The sequence below is a fragment of the Ahaetulla prasina genome, chromosome 1 (assembly GCF_028640845.1).
Source record: "Ahaetulla prasina isolate Xishuangbanna chromosome 1, ASM2864084v1, whole genome shotgun sequence".
Taxonomy (NCBI): domain Eukaryota; kingdom Metazoa; phylum Chordata; class Lepidosauria; order Squamata; family Colubridae; genus Ahaetulla; species Ahaetulla prasina.
The window spans coordinates 44,393,981-44,414,816 of record NC_080539.1 but is presented as its reverse complement, the minus strand read 5'-3'; positions in this window follow the sequence as shown (position 1 = coordinate 44,414,816).

The window sequence follows — 20,836 nt, the reverse complement described above, 5'->3', positions numbered from 1 at the left end:
CCGCCCCACCACTATTTATTGGCTTCGGAAGTTCGGAACACACCGAAGCATTTTTTAAATTGCTGGCTTGCCCGCCCATCGCCCCACCCCACCACTATTTATTGGCCTCACTTGCAGAGTTTGCCTTAGGCATAGCTGTAGCTATCCCTATCCTTTCCTCGTGTCCCAGCCTTTCGTACTTTTGCCGCCGCCTACCACTATTTCCCATCTGGCCGACCGATCTTGGACTGACCCAGCAGCAGAAGGCAAGTACAGCCGAATGCTGCCCCTGGGAAAGCGGGACTGGGAAAGGTAGTTGACCCATCCAAGCACCTCACTAGCCACCGATGCAAGCGCCTCGCTGGCCATGTGGCCACCAACCGTGGCCTACCCCCATCCAAGTGTCTCGCTGGCTAGCAAGAGGCTTGGATGTCAGCTGTCCCCCCCATCTATGCACCTTGCTGCGCTCCTGATCTGAGCGCCAAGCGCCACGCGGCTGCGGTCCGAGGCCGGGCTGGGCCGTGGGCGGAGGCAATGGAAGGCTATGCTGGGACGATTCTCCGCGCCGTCTGCCTTCGCGGAGCCTGCCTTTGACCATGGAGCCATAGCAGCTGCAACCCCCCGCTGCCGTTGCTGCTGCCGCCGCCACCACACCCACTTGGGTTCTTGGCGGCAACAATGGAGCTGGGACCGGCCACCGGGCAGCCGGCGCAACAGTATCCCCACCATCCCCAGGCCCTGTCGGGCGGAGGTCCCTGCCCAGAGATGCTGCAAGTGGCCGAGGAGCTTTCCAAGGCAGCTGCCCATCCCCCGATCTATGCACCTCGCTGCGCTCCCAATCCGAGCGCCAAGCACCAGGCGGCTGCTGGCCGAAGCCTGCCTGCCTGCATGCAAGTGTCACTCTTGCCTTTCTAGCCAGCCTGGCTAGAGAGTGTAATTGACAATTACTGTGATGCATTTTAAATAAAAAATCGTACATAACTACTTGATTGGGAAAACAGTGTCATTTTATGAGACTCCACAACAGGATTCATATACAGGAAATTCTCAGGCAAGAAATGTTAGAATACCAGGGCAGGGCCAGCCTACCCTACCCCATTTGGAGAAAGAGTGATGGAGAGAAAGAGGGAGGCAGAAAATGATGAAGGAGAGAAAGAGAGATGAAGGATAGAAGGGGGAGAAAGATGAAGGAGAGAAAGGTGGGGAGAAAGATGGAGAGAAAGAGAAGGAGGGAGAAGGAGAGATTAAGGAGAGAAAGATTGAGAGAAAGAGGGGGGAGAAAGATGGAGAGAAAGAGGGAGGGAGAATGGATTTGTTCTGGTAAGTGGTTTAACAAGCATGGCACTGAAAAAGTGACTTATGACCATTTTTCACACTTATGAACATTGCAGCAAACTGTCATTAGGGCAAAGAAGCTATATTACATGACCACCTGGTTACGCTCACCCGGTCACATGAAGCACCACAGTTGTGACATGAGTGACATGGCTATTAAAAATGCTGCAACAGGCATAAATGATGACCGTTCATAAGTGTGAGGACTGGTCAAAAGTGCGAGAACCTGTCAGAAATCACCTTTTTCAGCCCTCTGGGTAGTCCCTATGTGCAAGGGACTACTCAGAGGGCTGAAAAAGTTATTTTTGACCTGTCCTTGCACTTTTGACCAGTCCTCGCACTTACGACTGTCCTCGCATTTTACGTTTTGCACCCTATCTTGTAACCGTAGTGAAGAGAAGCAGTTGTGAAATGAGTGACACAATTAAGAATGCTGCAACAGGCATAAATGTGAAGATGGTCATAAATGCGAGGTCTGTTCAAAGGTGTCAGAACCTATCAGAAATCAGTTTTTTCAGCCCTCTCGGTAGTCCCTATGCACATAGGGACTACCCAGAGGACTGAAAAAAGTGATTTCTGACAGGTTCTCACACTTTTAACCAGTTCTCACACTTATGACCGGTCATCATTTATGCCTGTTGCAGCATTTTTATGTGCATAGGGACTACCGAGAGGGCTGAAAAAAGTGATTTCTGATAGGTTCTGACACCTTTGAACAGACCTCGCATTTATGACCGGTCATCATTAAATTTTAATTATTAAAATTTTATATTAAAATAAATTTTATATTATTATTATTTTTATATATATTTTATATTTTATATATATTTTATATATTTTATTTAATTTTATATTATATATATTATTTAAATTTTATATTATTAAATTGATTTATGGGTTTTTAAATTTTTTAGTAAATTTTAGAGGGAATATTTTTATTTATAAGTAGCCAAATTAAATAGGTTTTTTAAGGGTTGTTTTTAGTTTTGTATTGTTGTTTTCTTTCTGTATTTTATTTGTGGCTGTACACCGCCCTGAATCCTTTGGGAGAAGGGCGGTCTATAAATAAAAATATTATTATTATTATTATTATCATTTATGCCTGTTTGCAGCATTTTGTGCATAGGGACTTCTCAGAGGGCTGAAAAAGTTATTTTTGACCTGTTCTCACACTTTTGACCAGTCCTCACACCTACGACTGTCCTCACATTTTACATTTTGTAACCATGGTGAAGAGAAGCAGTTGTATCTTGTAACCATGGTGAAGAGAAGCAGTTGTGAAATGAGTGACATGGTTGCTAAAAATGCTGCAATGGGCATTAATGTGAGGATGGTCATAAGTGTGAAGACCGGTCAAAAGTGCGAGGACTGGTCAAAAATGACTTTTTTAGCCCTCTGAGTAGTTTCTATGCCCATAGCCACACCCACCCAGTCACATGACCAGCCAGCCATGCCCACCTGGTCACATGACCAGCTAGCCACACCCCAAAATAAACCACGCCCACAGAACTGGTTGTTAAAAAAATTGAATCCCACCACTGTATAGGACCAATAAAGATTTTCCTAAGTTTCAATTGATTACAAGTTTTGCAATGAATAACCATTTGCTACTGCCAGTGGGTAATGATGAGGCAGAGATTCTGACTGGCACATTGATGAAAATAGGAAACAGTTTGTACCAAACAAATGTGTTTGTGAATAGGTAGCTTTTTTTTAAAGTTAAAATGGCCAGTCCCTGCCAATCCATGAATCAACTAACAGATCAGAAATCATGTGCTACTAGAGTGCTGAGTCCTTTGCCTTTATATCTACCTCCATTTGTTGTTGTTTTTCAACTTCATGCTCCATTTGACATGATTTCAAGAGACATGGAGGTGGGAGGCAGATCCAGTAATCATTTCTGCTGAAATAATTAATAAACAAACATTCTGTCTCCAGCGATAGATGCTACAGGGGGGAAAGGGGATTTCTCTGTTGAAATTGTGTTCACAAACAGGACTGGACTGTTCACAAACCCAATTCATTTGACTCTGCTTAGGCGATATTTTAACTGCAAGCTTAAGCTGCTCTGTCAGATGGACTCTAAACCAGCTTAAGAAAATCCTGCCTGTGCTGAAGTCATTACTATCTACATTGGCTGGTTGCTCTTTTGTTTGGATGAGGATGGCAGAAATGGTTGGCTCTGCTCACTTTCAAAATAACCTCAGCTGCCAGGACATGCCTTTTCCTGCAAAGTAGTTAGGGAAGTGCCAGGATTACTGTAGTCTTATAAGAAATACAACAGCCAAAATCCAGGATATTATAAAATTGCAACAGGAAAATCTGTCTTGAGGGTAGATTTATAACCAGAAGGAGAAGTATAGAGTGACATTTGTTCCTGCCTCCCAAAAACAATTGCTGAGCCATTCTGGCACCTGCGCAGTGTGGACAGGTCATGCCTTACATTACTTTAAAAGCAGGTGCTTAAATGTTCTTGTTTTTCTCTTTCCTCCTGTGCTTCTTTCCTCTAGAATAGAATAGAATAACAGAGTTGGAAGGGACCTTGGAGGTTTTCTAGTCCAACCTCCTGCCCAGGCAGGAAACCCTACACTACCTCAGACAAATGGTTATCCAATGTCTTCTTAAAAACTTCCAGTGTTGGAGCATTCACAACTTCTGGAGGCAAGTTGTTCCACTTATTGATTGTTCTAACTGTCAGGAAATTTCTCCTTAGTTCTAAGTTGCTTCTCTCCTTGATTAGTTTACACCCATTGCTTCTTGTTCTACCCTCAGGTGCTTTGGAGAATAGCTTGATTCCCTCTTCTTTGTGGCAGCCCCTGATACAACTCTCTAGTTGTATCTTTTAGATTTCAAACCATTTGTAGGGATTATACTATTTACTATTAAGTGTATGTACTCCAAATCCATTTTGGCTAAAATGGACTAAAAAGAATAACATTTGGTAGTCCTCATTTATAAATTCCCTTAATGATGGTTCCTGAAACTAATTCCCCAGAAAGCAGTGAGTATGACCATACTGGAAACATAACATTTAAAAATGAGCAGATACAATAATAGAGTGTGAAAGAAATAAACAAGAGATGTAAATGATTAAAAAAAATAAAGAAAAAAACAAACAAACGATAGTTACTGTTAGGTCCTGAATTCATCCTTAATAGGGTCACTACTTATGATTAAGTCAGAATATATGTGTTTTTTAATTCACTGTCAGTACAAAATAAAAATGTATTGTTTTAATGCTACTGTGAATTGACTTGCAATGTACTTTATCACCATTGGACACCCAGTCCAACAAATCATTTTCCTGACAGTATTATCAGCTGCCTTAGTTATGTTGTCAGTTCCCAGCATAAGCTGTAATGGATGATGATTATTGTACAGTAATACATTTAATCAGCACTTCAAATGACTTAGCAGTGGTGCCATAGTGGAGAATGCCATTCATCAAGGTGGCCTTTTGTTTATCTACATCTTCTATATTTCACTTGATTTTTGATAGTCATCAGCAAATGCTTGTTCAAACCAAAAATCCACATAAGGCTGGTCTACAAACAATTTCCTGGTTATGTAGAACAGTGTTTCTCAATCTCAGAGACTTTAAGATGTGTAGACTTGAACTCCTTGAATTCCCCAGCCAGCAAATGGACTTGTACCAGATTTGGGATACAGGCTTTCTTTCTTCACACTTACAGAAAGCTAAAAATTTTACTAAGTGAGCCAAAAACGACAGTGTTCCCTTCCCAGCAGTGGAGTCAGAAAAAAAAAAGTCAAGATGGTGGCCATGTCAATAGTTTGAAGCCCTGCTTGCTTTTTATGTATAACATAGTCACCTTGTGGAGATGGGTGGCATAGAAATTTAAGAAACAAACAAACGGGCACCAACCAAACACAAATAGAGCTTTAATCACACTGTTGTGATGGCCAATTGGACTGAGCCTCTGGTGGCTCAGACTGGTAAAACAGTCTGTTATTAACAGCAGCTGCTTGCAATTACTGCAGGTTCAAGTCCCACGAGGCCCAAGGTTCCATCCTTTATAAGGTAGGTAAAATGAGGACCCAGATTGTTGGGGGCAATAAGTTGACTTTGTATATAATATACAAATGGATGAAGACTATTGCTTGACATAGTGTAAGCCGTCCTGAGTCTTCGGAGAAGGGCGGGATATAAATGCAAATTAAAAACAACAACAACAGTGACTAGACACCTCTACTACTCAGCTTCATACAACTGATACAATCTTTCCCACCAGATATACGTGTTTGAACATCCAAGGTTATAAACAGAGATATTTATGCTGGCTGGTTGGCTGGGGAATTCTGGGAACTGAGATCCACGCTTCTCAAAGTTGCCAAAGTTGAAAAATATTGCTGTGGAGAATCAAGGAGATGACTTGGAGGAGATGATCAAGGAGGAGGAAAATAAGCACAAAAAGGTTACATAAGGAAAGGTTACTTGGGAAACAAGATAGTATTCAGAAGACACTCAAACAAGTTCCTTCCTGACTCATTGGGATCTAAGAGGGAAAAGAGGTAAAGCACACTCAGGCTTGCAAGATTCAGCAATTTTAGCCTGTCTCAATAAAGGCTAGTTCAATTCTTTTGATGGGATCTTTTGATCTAGTCTATTCTAAAGGGTATGAAACTCCCTTTCAAGGCCAGGAAGGCCAAAGGCTATTCTAGGGTTTAGTCAGCTCTTCTCTGCTATTTCATCAGGACTATTATTACTGTGCTTCTTATTGCTTGGTGTAATGCTGTGCTTTCATTACATACTAGAGTTAATATTGTGCTTTTAGACACAGTATTTTCATTCTGTATTTTATTGGTGTTTTTTTTAATATGTATGTGCTATGCCCCAAGGAGTATGGCTTATGGACAATTTCAAAGTGTAATAAATAAAATAGAAATAATTAAAACACACAACAGTGATTTATTGATTGATTACAGTTATTGCAATGTACTACACTTAGCTCACTACTAAGCTCCATATCCCTGGGATAAAGGTAGGTTTATATTTTTGCATTCCCTAACTGGATTGTGTTGAAAATCATTTCATCCATGGTCAGTTCAGGTACCAAATTGGGTGACCAATTGTAGGAAACTTACAGAAACCTGAAACTGAACCAGAAGTGGGCAGGAGGCTCCGCCCACCCACCACAACATCATCAAGAGGGATCTGTGCATGTGCTCCCGTTGCGAACCGGTAGTAAAGGTAAGTAGAACCCACCCCTGAATTGAACCCGAGGAACAACAAAAGAATGGCTCTGTTAGCACATTATGATAAACTCTGGCTTGACTAACTATGGGAAATTGAACAAGACATAGGATGCCAAGCACATACCATATTTTAGTGAGCACAATGGCTGGATAAGGATATCACATAAAATCAGAAACAAACAAAATGCATTATGGCTTTAGTCGTCCCAATAGTGCTTTTCAAAAGGCAACTGGACTTTCTTGGTTTTTACTTTGAAAATGTTTTGCTTATTATGGGTTAATAATAATAATAATAATAATAATAATAATATTTTAATTTGTATACCGCCCTTCTCCCGAAGGACTCAGGGCGGTGAACAGGCAAATAAAATACAAATACATACAATAATTAAAAACATCCCTTAAAAAAACTAATTTAAATGCCCAAATGTTAAAAAGCATACTCCCCCATAAAATCACAAAATTTTAAAAACCCATCCAATAAAGATAAAAATCAGGCTAGTCCAGCCATACGAAATAAATAAGTTTTAAGTTCGCGGCGAAAGGTCCTAAGGTCAGGTAATTGTCAAAGTCCGAGGGGAAGTTCGTTCCACAGGGTCGGAGCCCCCACAGAGAAGGCCCTCCCCCTGGGGGCCGCCAGTCGACACTGTTTGGCTGACGGCACCCTGAGGAGTCCCTCTCTGTGGGAACGTACCGGACGATGGGAGATAGAAGCCGGCAGTAGACGGTCCCGTAGATAGCCCGGTCCTAAGCCATGGAGCGCTTTAAAGGTGGTAACCAATACCTTGAAGCGCACCCGGAAAACAACAGGTAGCCAGTGCAGTCTGCGCAGGATAGGTGTTATGTGGGAGCTCCGAGCCGCTCCCTCAATAACCCGCGCAGCTGCATTCTGAACTAGCTGAAGTCTCCGGGTGCTCTTCAAGGGGAGCCCCATGTAGAGAGCATTGCAGTAGTCCAGGCGAGAGGTAACGAGAGCATGAGTGACTGTGCATAAGGCATCCCGGTCCAGGAAGGGACGCAACTGGCGGATCAGGTGAACCTGATAGAATGCTCTCCTGGAGACGGTCGCCAAATGGTCTTCAAAGGACAACCGACCATCCAGGAGCATGCCCAAGTTGAGTACCTTCTCCATCGGGGCCAATGATTCACCCCCGACAGACAGCCGCATCTGCAGCTGACTGTACCGAGGTGCCGGCATCCACAGCCACTCCGTCTTGGAGGGATTAAGTTTGAGCCTGTTCCTCCCCATCCAGACCCGTATGGCTTCCAGACACCGGGACAGCACTTCGACAGCTTCACTGGGGTGGCCCGGGGTGGAAAAGTACAGCTGGGTATCATCAGCGTACAGTTGGTATCTCACCCCAAAGCCACTGATGATCTCACCCAGCGGCTTCATATAGATGTTGAACAGGAGGGGTGAGAGAATCGACCCCTGCGGCACCCCACACATGAGGCACCTTGGAGTCGATCTCTGCCCCCCTGTCAACACCGTCTGCATCCGGTCAGAGAGGTAGGAGGAGAACCACCGATAAACAGTGCCTCCCACTCCCAACCCCTCCAACTGGCACAGCAGGATACCATGGTCGATGGTATCAAAAGCCGCTGAGAGGTCTAATAGGACCAGGGCAGAGGAGTAACCCCTATCCCTGGCCCTCCAGAGATCATCCACCAGTGCGACCAAAGCTGTCTCCGTACTGTATCCGGGCCGGAAGCCGGACTGGAACCGGTCTAGATAGACAGCTTCATCCAGGTACTGGGGTAGCTGACATGCCACCACACTCTCTACAACCTTCGCCGTGAAGCGAAGATTGGAGACTGGCCGGTAGTTCCCTAAAACAGCTGGGTCCAGGGAAGGCTTCTTGAGGAGGGGTCTCACCACCGCCTCTTTCAAGGCCGCGGGAAAGACCCCCTCCCGCAGAGAAGCATTTGTAATCCCCTGGAGCCAGCCTCGTGTCACCTCCTGAGTAGGGTTAGTGTAATGTATGAATTCGGTCAAAAGCAATTTGATGTTTATTCACACAAAGTGAAAGGACCATAAATGGACACATTAAATGGTTAATATGCAGTAATTGGGATTGCCTTAATACAGTGATTATACAGGATATTTATAAAGTATTATAGTGGATATTTGTTCAAAAATAACTGATAATTGCAGCCCATAATCTCATTTAGAGTCAGGTAAGTTTACAGATAAAGACTATCCTGAAGAATTCATCAGAGGGCTTTGTTTTCCAAGAGAAGCCAAACTCTATTCTGTTTGCCAATATTTTATTTTACATGAATGATGTTCACATATGATTCAATGAATGTATAGATGGACCATCTCAGTTATGTTTCTTCCCATATGCTTTAGATTGCTGTAGTTGGCTTATGAGGAAGACTTATGTGAAATAGAGCTTTTTATAGTTTTATAGTTGACAAAGTCTGCCAAAATCCCCCCCAAAATTAGATATGTTCAGAATAAAAGGAAGTGAAACATGAATGAAATTCTGCATATGATCAGCAAAAACTGTCAGGGAGGTGCCAAGAGACTGGGCATAAGTGGTGGTGGATACATTTTTGAAGGCATTTGCCTCTCTTTCGCAAAAGGTGATGTGCCCACATCTCAAGCAATCCTAGATTGATGAGACTACATCTGTTGTCCAAATTTCCTTTTCAGAGAAGCTCATGGAGAAGGTGATGGGCTTATAGTTCCAGAGATTCATGGATGAAACAGATTAGTTAGATCATTATCAGTCTTGATTCAGGTGAGGAGTTAAGATGCAAACTGCAATGATCATCCTAGTGGACTGGGGTAGAGGAAGTACAATCTTCTGGGCCCTGGCAGTTCCTGAGATGGCCTTTAGTACTGTCCCCATGGTATTTTCCTGGGCTAGCAATGATGACATTAGAGGAGGTCACAGCTCTGTGCTAATTCTCCTCTTTCCAGAGAGTCTATTTACAATGAAGAAAGAACTAAAGACTCAGGTTATTCTGTTATAGGATTCCACAGGGCTGAATTCTTTGCTCCTTCTATTCAACATCTATGTAAAGCTGCTAGAAGAGGCCATGCATTGCAGTAATGGATTTCATTTACCTCGGCTGCCAGTTTGCTCACGCGTGCACCACTTCTCTGTATGTGCAGAGTGTATTTGATGATGTCCAGGTGGGTGGGCGGAGCCTCCCGCCACTGCTGCTACCCAGCTATATACTAGGACAGATGAGAGATATGGTGGAAGTTCTCTTCCAGTGGCTAGGGGGGAACAGTTTCAACCTGAGCAAGATAATAGGTTTCAAAGGTCATCTGCCCTTGAACAGTGGCGTACAATGAGTGGGACAGTCTGCTATGGGTGAAGGCAATAAGTGGGGTGCTGCTAAAATTATAAGGAGCAATGGTGATGTAGTGGTTAGAATGCAATATTGCAGGCTAATTCACTGCTCACTGCCAGGAGTTCAATCCTGACTGGCTCAATGTTGATTCAGACTTCTGTCCTTCAGAAGTTGGTAAAGTGAGGACCCAGATTGTTGGGGGCAATATGCCGACTCTATAAACCACTAAGAGAGGGCTGTAAAGCACTATGTGTATAAGTTTAAATGCTATTGCTATTGCTATATGGAATGTAGTTGCTATAACTGTTGTTTGGTAGTGGGCATGGTTCAGTAAGGATGACATTTGTGTTTCCTAGTCAATTTTGACTCTTGGTGACTGCAGTTTTATTGGTAGTATTGATTGGAAATGGTTTGTCGGTTTCTTCTTCAACCAGGCCCAACAAAAATCACTGGATCAAGGTCACCCAGTGGCTTTGTGCTTAAAGTGGGAGTAGAACTCGCAATCTCTAATTTCACTCTGGCTGTCAAATATGTTAGGTTCACCACTGCCCTTCAGAACAATTTAGAAGCTTCAACCTGTTCAGCATCCAGCAGTGCAGATAGTCACGTTGTACCACAATTTGTGTCTATCATAAGTCATTCTAGAATTATAACAAGTAGCATTCAAATGCTTGTAAAAGAAATGAAATATAACTTGCCAGTGCGACACCTCTGGGACTTGTGCTGGATGTTATTTAGCTTCTGAGTGTAATTCAATACACTGAATTGCTCTAAGGGCCTGGCTTCTGTCCATCTACAGTATTGAGCTGGAAGAGAGGCCTTGCTGAGAAGCCTCTCTCTAAGGCAGGGCTGTCAAACTCGTGGCTCCTGGCCTGGATGCGTCATGTGCTGGCCACGCCCAACCTGGTTTAGCGAAGGAAAAAAATCATGATACATCATGTGATGATGATGTGAGTTTGACACTCCTGCTGTAAGGGAATGCTATCTGCAGATTGCCTTCTGTGGAATTGCCTATTCCATACATATAAGCTACCCTTTTCCTATTAAGAAGTTGTTGTTCAAGTGTTTGAAACATGATGGGGATTAGCTGATCTCTATCTGGTAGTGCATCTGTTATTTGGTTGTTTGTTTATATCCTGCCTTTATTATTTTTACAAATAACTCAAGATATCCAGTACATCTTCATCCTCCTATTTTCTTCACAACAACAACCCTGTGACATGAGTTGGGCTCAGAGAGAGGGACTGATCCAGCTGGCTTTCATGGCTAAGACAGGACTTGAACTCACAGTTTCTTGCTTTCTAGCCTACTACCTCAACCATTAAACCAAACGGACTCAATTCAGTTATATGGTACAATATCTGGTTGGTTTTGTTTTGTGGCTTTTAATCCTATATGCTGATAGATGTAAGTCTTTCAGAGCCTTTGGGAACTTATATAAACGACAGAGTGGTCACTCTAATACTGGAAACCTGGAAAGAATATAGAGCAAATCAGAAAAAGATTGACCTTCATGCGCTTTGAAGGTAGTGCAGTCATTAGCAGAAATCAGCATGGATTTATCAAAAGCAAGTGTTGCCTAGTAATCTTATCTCATTTTTTATTAGGAAACTTACTTCGTAAATGGTGGGACTATTCTAATATATCTTGACTCCAGTGAAACATTTGACAAATTACTCAGACACTTTGATTAGCAAGCTAGTTAAGTGTGGTTCTGGATGGTGTGACAATTAAGTACCTACATAGATAGCATGAAAGTCATAGACTAAGAAGTATGTAACTTAAGAATTTTAGGGGAAAAAATGTCAAAAAACTTTATCAATGGTTCCTGATGAAATTGGGAGAAATATTGAGGAGGGTGTCTTTTAAGACTGTTAGCTACTATAAACATGGGTTTAAAAAAGGAGATAAACTGAGAGTTAGACTGTTTCTGAATATGGATTTAAAAATGACAGGCTACAAGAATGATAATGACAGATGTAACAGGTAGTCCTTGACTTACAACCATTCATTTAGTGACCAATGTTACAATGGTGCTGAAAAAAGTGATTTATGACTATTTCTCACACTTAACAACCATTGCAGCATCCCTGGGGTCATATGATCAGAATTCAGATGCTTGACAACTGGCATGTATTTATGAAATTGCTGTGTCTTGGGGTCACGTGATGAATCTTTTGCAACTTTCTGCCAAGCAAACTCAATGGGGAAGTCAGATTCACTTAACAACTGTGTTACTCACTTTACAACTGCAGTGATTCACTTAACAGCCATGCTAAGACAGGTCGTAAACTTGGGCAAAACATATGGCCATAAAATGCAAGGGGGTGGGGAGAAGATTGCGTAAATGGGGGTAGGACTTCTCAGGGTGCCGTCCGCCAAACAATGTCGGCTGGCGGCCCCCAGAGGAAGGGCCTTCTCTGTGGGGGCTCCCACACTTTGGAACGAGCTTCCCCCAGGCTTACATCAAATACCTGACCTTCGGACTTTCCGCCGCGAACTGAAGACATACCTTTTTATTCGCGCGGGGCTGGCCTAAATTTTAAATTTTAAATTTTAAATTACATAAATTTTATCGATTTTAAATTTTCTACTAATTTTAAATGGGGTTTGGTTTTATAAATTTTAAAGTTCTAGGCTAATTATAATAAGTTTTTTAATTTGTATTTTAAATTGTATATTGTGGTGTTTTGTATTTTATTGTTGCCTGTACACCGCCCTGAGTCCTTCGGGAGAAGGGCGGTATAAAAATCAAATAAATAATAATAATAAATAATAATAATAGGAATGGAAAAGAAGGAGGAGAGATGATAGGGTGACAGGAACCAGAGGTGTCATTCTGGAATGAACTGGACAGCCAAGGATGAAGTCATAAGAATGGAATGTAAAACTCTACCAAAGAGGCGCCAAACCTCAAAGCTATTCCCAAAACATCTCATTTGAATATGATTGGGCACTTATGAACTGGTCAAGGGGGAAGGACCAGGGATGAGAGAAAAATGCTAGCTTTGCGCAGGAAGATTCAGATCCAGCTTTGCTTATGCCGTAACTGTCAACTTAGTAAAAGTTAGCCTTTCACTTCAACCATAGAGTTGAAGATCTTTCGTTACTAAGTGCCCAAGCTGGGATGGGCCTGACAGAAGAATTTTTTGGTTGAAATGGGAGAGAAGATAAAATGTTACTGAAATTATATTTTTCTTGGTGAAGGGAAAAATATTTTTTAAAAATATTTTATATTCTCTTCATATTTTCCCCTTTTTCTCTCTGCACTTTTCTTTTTTAAATTTTGTATTTTTTTAATCTTTGTATTTCTAAACATCAGTAAAATTACTATAAAACAAAGTAGGGACTGACTTCTTCTTGGCTGATTCTTAGAAGCTATATAGATTATGCTACCTTACTGTTTGATATGCAAAATGCTGCTTGTCTTTGTATGTAATTTTGAGAGCTGCACTAATTTCATGCAGGATAAGATAGAAAGTAACTAATAATTAACTAAAATACTAATAAACTAAATAGTAAACAAAGTGCCTAATGCGTCTTCCCCTGAACGTTTTAGAGCTTCGATTCCCCATATCAAGATTAGAAATTACCTTATTTCAGGACTCAGTTAAAAATCATTCATTATTATTCTGTCTACTAATTCAAATTTTAGTAGGGGACTGGAGGCTAAAAGTAGGGGACTGGAGGCTAAAACATATGAAGAATGGTTGCAGGAACTGGGTATGTCTAGTTTAATAAAAAGAAGGACTAGGGGAGACATGATAGCAGTGTTCCAATATCTCAGGGGTTGCCACAAAGAAGAGGGAGTCGGGCTGTTCTCCAAAGCACCTGAGGGTAGAACAAGAAGCAATGGGTGGAAACTGATCAAGGAAAGAAGCAACTTAGAACTAAGGAGAAATTTCCTGACAGTTAGAACAATTAATAAGTGGAATGACTTGCCTGCAGAAGTTATAATGCTCCAACAGTGGAAATTTTTAAGAAAATGTTGGATAACCATCTGACTCATTTCCGATCTTATACAGGAGGGGGGTGCGGACCTGATAGGCATTTCGGAGACCTGGTTGGGCACGGAAGGGGGGGTTCCCCTGGTAGAGATGTGCCCACCGGGTTTCCGTGCATTCCATCAGGCAAGGGCCCAGGGTAGGGGTGGAGGGGTGGCGGTTATTATCAACGAGAGTCTAGAACCGAGGGAGACCACTGTGCCACAGATAGCCGGATGCCCTCCTTGTGAAGTGGGGCCGGGGGATGCAGGTGGGTTTACTGATCACGTACCTGGCTCCTTGCTGCGTGACAGAAGCCCTGCCCGAGCTGCTGGATGTGATTGCTGGAACGGTGGTGGAGACCCCCAGGCTTATGGTCATGGGGGATTTTAATCTGCCATCGGCGGGGGTGGCATCCATGTCAGCTCGGGAATTCATGGCTTCCATGACGGCCTTGGACCTGACCCAGTTAGTGAAGGGTCCCATTCACATCGGGGGAAACACTCTGGACTTGATTTTTGTCTCTGGACAGTGGTTGAATGATCTGGAGTCAGGGGAGTTAGTTACCAGACCCCTGTCATGGCCAGATCATTCGCTCCTTCAGCTGGACTTTCGAACCGCTGACCCCCGTCGCAGGGAGACGGAACTGACTCGTTGGTTCTGTCCCAGGCGCCTGATGGACCCTGAGAGATTCCAGATGGAGCTTGGGCCATTTCCTGAGGATTTGGCCCACGACTCAGCTGGGGATCTAGTCGCCGCCTGGGATCGGGCGGCGGCTGGCACTCTAGATCGAGTTGTGCCTTTGCGGCCTCTGACCCAGTGCCGATCTCGATTAGCCCCTTGGTACTCCGAGGGGCTGAGGGAGATGAAGTGCCGGAGAAGAAGCCTAGAGAGTATCTGGAGGTCCAGCCGCTCCGAATCTGACCGGACACTAGTTAGGTCTTACATTCAGACCTATCTAGTGGCAACGAGGGTGGCAAAACGGGAATATTTTTCCACTCTCATTGCATCAGCAGATAACCGCCCAGCCGCCCTGTTTAGGGTGACCCGCTCGCTCCTTCAGCAGGGAGCGGTCGAGGATCCCTTACAGGGTCGAGCTGAGGAGTTTGGACAGTATCTGTTTGATAAAATCGCTCAGATTCAAGAAGGGTTGGACACAGATTGGGTAGATCCAGGCGGGATGGGAGAGGCAGGTCTTGGGGTTACTATCTGGGACGAGTTTGATTCTGTGGCTCCTGAGGATGTGGACAGGATACTGGGGGGACTGAATGTGACCACATGTTTACTGGACCCGTGTCCCTCCTGGCTGGTACTGGCCACCCGGGAGGTGACACGAGGCTGGCTCCAGGGAATTGTGAATGCTTCTTTGATGGAGGGTGTCTTCCCTACCGCCTTGAAAGAGGCAGTGGTGCGGCCCCTCCTCAAGAAGCCTTCCCTGGATCCAGCTATTTTAGCTAATTATCGTCCTGTCTCCAACCTTCGTTTTGCGGTGAAGGTTGTTGAGAGTGTGGTTGCACGACAGTTGCCCCAGTACCTGGATGAAACCGTCTATCTAGATCCGTTCCAGTCCGGTTTCCGGCCTGGTTACAGTACAGAAACAGCCTTGGTCACGTTGGTTGATGATCTCTGGAGGACTCGGGAGAGAGGTTGTTCCTCTGTCCTGGTCCTATTAGATCTCTCAGCGGCCTTCGATACCATTGACCATGGTATCCTGCTGTGCCGGCTCGGGGGACTTGGAGTGAGAGGCACCGTTCATCGGTGGTTCTCCTCCTACCTCTCTGACCGGTTGCAGACGGTGTTGACAGGAGGGCAGAGATCGGCCCCGAGGCGCCTCTTATGTGGGGTGCAGCAAGGGTCGGTTCTCTCACCTCTTCTGTTCAACATATACATGAAGCCGCTGGGTGAGATCATCCGTGGTTTTGGGGTGAGTTGTCACCTATACACTGATGATACTCAGCTGTATATCTCCACCCTAACCACCCCAACGAGGCTGTTGAAGTGATGTCCCAGTGCCTGGAGGGCGTACGGGTCTGGATGGAGAGAAACAGACTCAGACTCAATCCCACCAAGACCGAGTGGCTGTGGATGCCGGTGGCCCGGTACAGTCAGCTAATTCCATCGCTGACCATTGGGGGCGAGTTATTGGCCCCCACGGAAAGGGCTCGCAATCTCGGCATCCTCCTGGATGCACGGCTGTCTTTAGAAGAACGTATGACGGCCGTCGCCAGGGGGGCTTTTTATCAGGTTCGCCTGATATGCCAGTTGTGCCCCTTTCTGGATCGGGCTTCCTTATGCACAGTCACCCATGCCCTTGTTACATCCTGCCTGGACTACTGCAATGCTCTCTACATGGGGCTCCTCTTGAAGGGGACCCGGAGGCTTCAACTGGTCCAGAATGCGGCTGCACGGGTGATAGAGGGAGCACCTCGTGGCTCCCGTGTGACACCTCTCCTGCGCAGTCTGCACTGGCTCCCAGTGATCTTCCGGGTCCAATTCAAGGTGCTTGTTATCACCTTCAAAGCACTCCATGGCTTAGGACCGGGGTATTTACGGGACTGCCTACTGCCACCAGTAGCCTCACACCGACCAGTGTGCTCTCACAGAGAGGGCCTCCTCCGGATACCGTCAGCCAAACAATGTCGGCTGGCGACCTCCAGGGGGAGGGCCTTCTCTGTGGGGGCTCCCACCCTCTGGAACGAGTTGCCTCCGGGGCTTCGTCAACTCCCCAACCTCTGGACCTTCCGCCGCGAGCTGAAGACGCTGTTGTTTCGACGTGCAGGACTAGCTTGAACATAGTTTTAATCTAGGGTTTTTAAATTAGGGGTTTTAAACGGGGTTTTAAATTGTATTTAAAATTTTTAGGCCATTATTGAATCAGTTTTTTAAATAGTTTTTAATTTGTATTGTATGTATTTTGTCTTTTTTACTGGCTGTGAACTGCCCTGAGTCCTTCGGGAGAAGGGCAGTATACAAATATAATAAATAAATAAATAAATAAATGACTGAAATCATGTAGGGTTTCCTGCCTGGGCAGGGGGTTGGACTAGAAGGCCTCCAAGGTCCTTTCCAACTCTGTTGTTATATTATATATTAAATTAAGCTTCACTTTAGAATAATAACATTAAAGAAATTAAGAAAAAAGACATTGAAGTCATTAATCCAATCTCCTAGTTAGAATGGATGTTTCTTTCAGAGCACTGAAGAATCTGGTTTCAGTCACAAAAGCAAGCCCTAGGATAAATATAATATAAGTATAAACAGTGGTGGGATTCAGCCAGTTTGCACCACTTCGGGGAACCGGTTGTTAACTTTGTGAGCAGTTTGGCAAACTGGTTGTTGGAAGAAATCATTAGGGTAGAGAACCAGTTGTTAAATGACTTGAATCCCACCACTGAGTATAAAGAAGAAGAAAAATCTACCTATAAACAGAATGTCATTTATTAGGCATTCAAATAGCAAGAATCTGTTCTACAAGCTTAAGGACAACATGCAAGCCTCCAAGGCAGTTGGAATATTTTTTTAAGACAGCAGGAATTTTTTTTTTGAAATTTCTATTACATGTCAATAAATGGACGTGCGAGTGCTGATGGGGAGCTGCCGAGTCCGGCCTGAGCTTGGCGGCTGCTAGAGCGCGAGCCCCGGGAGGCTGAGGAAGGAGCGGTGGCGGCGGGGTTGCAGCCCAGCCGGGCTCGCACAGCATGGGTAAGGCGGGAGAGGAAGGAGCCTTCGCTCCATTACTCCGATGGAATGACCTTTTCTTCTGGCCTTTGGGGTGGCTCTCGCGGCGGCGAGCTCGCGCGGTCGGGAAACCTCCTCCCTCAGCCGAGAAGGCTGGCGGCTCCCTGCCCAGCCCTCTCACTGCACCACCAGGGCTTCCCGCGCCAATGCACAGTCCGCCAAGTTTGCGCGTCCGCCCACCAGACACGGGAATGGGGGCCGGCCTGGGGCGACAAATCCCGCGAGACCTCGGCGGGCCCGCTCCCGTCCCTCCATGAGTCCGTTCGGTACCCCTCCTGTGCGGGGTTCGAAGACTCAGTATAAGCCGAGGGGACGTTTTTCAGCACAAAAAACGTGCTGAAAAACTCGGCTTATACTCGAGTATATACGGTAATGTGTTTTTTTAAAAAAAGCTTCTCTTGATTTAGAAAGAAAAGGAAAAAAAAGGAAAGAAAGACATAAAGGCAGTGGTGGGATTCAGCCAATTTGCACCACTTCGGGAGAACCGGTAGTTACCTTTCTGAACAGTTTGGTGAACTGGTTGTTGGAAGAAATAACTAGGGCAGAGAACCAGTTGTTAAATTATTTGAATCCCACCACTGCATAAGCGGAGAAAGAGAAGAAAAGAAAAAAGAAAAGTAAAGAAAATTTATGGAATGCTATGCAATGTAATTTCTTGTCAGCCTTTCATGGCAGATCACCCTAGGAAACCAAAGTCACACAAACTAATAGTACTTTCATTATAAAATTATAATGACAGAATCCTGCAAGTTTGAATGTGCTTCCCTCCTCCTACCATCCCTTTATCTTTGTGAGAACTAGGAAGGGTATGTCTGAGATGCTTACTTGGGTTACAGATCTGGCCTGGACTCAAATTTCTTTTATTTGACCATTGTCTTGATTGCAGTTGTTCCTCCTGTCCCTTAAAGTTATTCCTTGTTCCTTTTACATTTTTGTGCTTATTTGTCTGAAAACGTTTGGGGGTTATCGTTTTCTAATACCTGTTGGGTTGTCAGTATTTCCCTATATCTGATCACCCATCTGTATCCAGTATTTATAGACTCCAAGTCTGCTGTTCCTCTATGCTGTTTTGATGTGTATGCAACTGACCTAGAGAGGAATTCAGTCTCCATGGAATTTTGCAATTGATTGCAACATTTTGAGATTAGAATCAAGCTCACAGCAAAAGCTCTGGCTTATGTTCTGCAACTTTAAACGGCTTTTGCATTCTATTACGTGTCACATTGGACGTTCTGCTTCAATAATGAAAGAAAGCATGGTTTCAGAGAATATCTGAATGCTTTCTAAAGAAATGTCGTTCCACCAAGATGTAATTTAAACTTTGCAACTCTTACAAACTATTTAGAGGATACCATATCCAGACTGTAAAAATCTAGGCCAAACACTAGACTTGGTGTTTTCTGTATCTAACTGTTGTCTGGATTATTTTTTTTGCAATCCTGATTTGTTGTTGTTAGTTGCAAAGTCATGTCTGACCCATCATGACCCTATGGACAACTTTCCTCCAGGCCTTCCTGTCCTCTACCATCCCCTGGAGACCATTTAAGCTCTCGCTGACTGCTTTAGTGACTCCATCCAACCATCTCATTCTGTGTTGTCCCTTTCTTCTTTCGCCCTCAATCGTTCCCAGTGAGTCCTTCTTTCTCATTAAGCAACCCTGATACTGTAGCCTTATTAATACCGTAGCTGAGAAATAAGATAGAATGTATGTCTATCATGCCTAAATCAGCCCCCAAAAGCTCTTTCCTAAGGATATATAAGATATTTATGATAGATTCTGATGGGCATGGATTTACAAGACCCATCAGCCTTGATTCTTTCTCTTATTGATCTGAATCTGCCATTGCCTGATTTACTTACCCTTTCATTTATCACAATGCTTCTGAAGATTTCACTCCAGGTAGAAGTCATTAGGCTTGTGTGGCACCACCTCAGTTAGACACTTTGCTTTGGAGAGGCATGTTGTTCTACCCTGACAGGGAGGACAAAAGCTATTTGTCCACACAAAATGCTGTGGCATGACCATTCTACCCTGCCTTTGAAAGGAGGGACCTCTGCACATCTACTTTACATGAGAGACACCCATATTATCAGATGAATGAAAACTAGGGCATTGGTGAACTGAAACTGAGTACAAGTAAAACCCATTGTGAAAGCAGTTAATAGTTTCTTTGGTGTCTCTCCAGAACGTCCAAAACTGTTGCAAGAATGGTGTGTGGTTATCCTTATAAATGAGAGATACTGAATAAATGCTCCTAGAATATGCTGGTTTTTGAAAAAGTATTTTTCTTTGCTCTAATGTTGATTTTGTTCATCTCAGAGATGGAATTCATAAGAAAATTAGAGTCATTTTAGAGCCTTTGTTGCCATGGCAACATTTTTGCTGCAGTTATATGTCTTTCCTTCAAATCTGGATTCAGAGGTGGCTGGTTATATTTATTCTTGTCCTTTACAGAACTTTATGATACGATGAAAAATAAGTCTTATAAAGATACAGCCAAACATCTGAATCGAAGTTCTTGGAAGGAAAGCTATAGCAACCCAAAGAAGCTACTGTAAACAGTAGGTTAAGGGATTGACAGATTAAATACATTCTTCTTTTTTCAGAGCATCTAAATTCAAAACCATCTTTTTTTTCCAGGAATATTAGCTGGTTCATTATGGCTTCCCACACTGCCCCACTTTGCCTGCTTTTTTTTCCAAGTAAGAAACTTGTACATTTCGCACAAACCCATAATTCAGTGTGGCATTTTCAGAATTTGTGAAAAGCATGATTAGGAAAATTAGGGTATCTTCACTGAAGGAAAATCCAGTTTCCTGGCTACCCTACCCCAACACAACCTTTAGACTATTTGGACTTGGATTCCATTCCGTCTAGATATGGGCAATTACCAAAGAATTTCTGCCATTTTGTATACAAAATATCCGTAAAAGGCTTCCAATCACCAATAAATGTAGATGATGTCTTTTCTCTAATCAAAGAAATCAGTGTATCCATTTCAGCAAAATCTATCATCACCAACCATTTCTCCATAGTGAGTAATGTTGAATCTTTCCATTTCTGTGCATATAGTAATCTCACTGCAGCAATCATATATTGGAAATAATCTTCCATGGTATTTTTTGAACTGCTTATCCATTAATCCCAAAAGGAAAAGTTCTGGCTTCAGTTGAATATTGATCTTCAAAATCCTCCATATCAAAATACATATTTGAATTCATTTTTTTAAAATAACTTTTTTACATGTCCATCAAGCATGATAAAATGTCCTTTCATG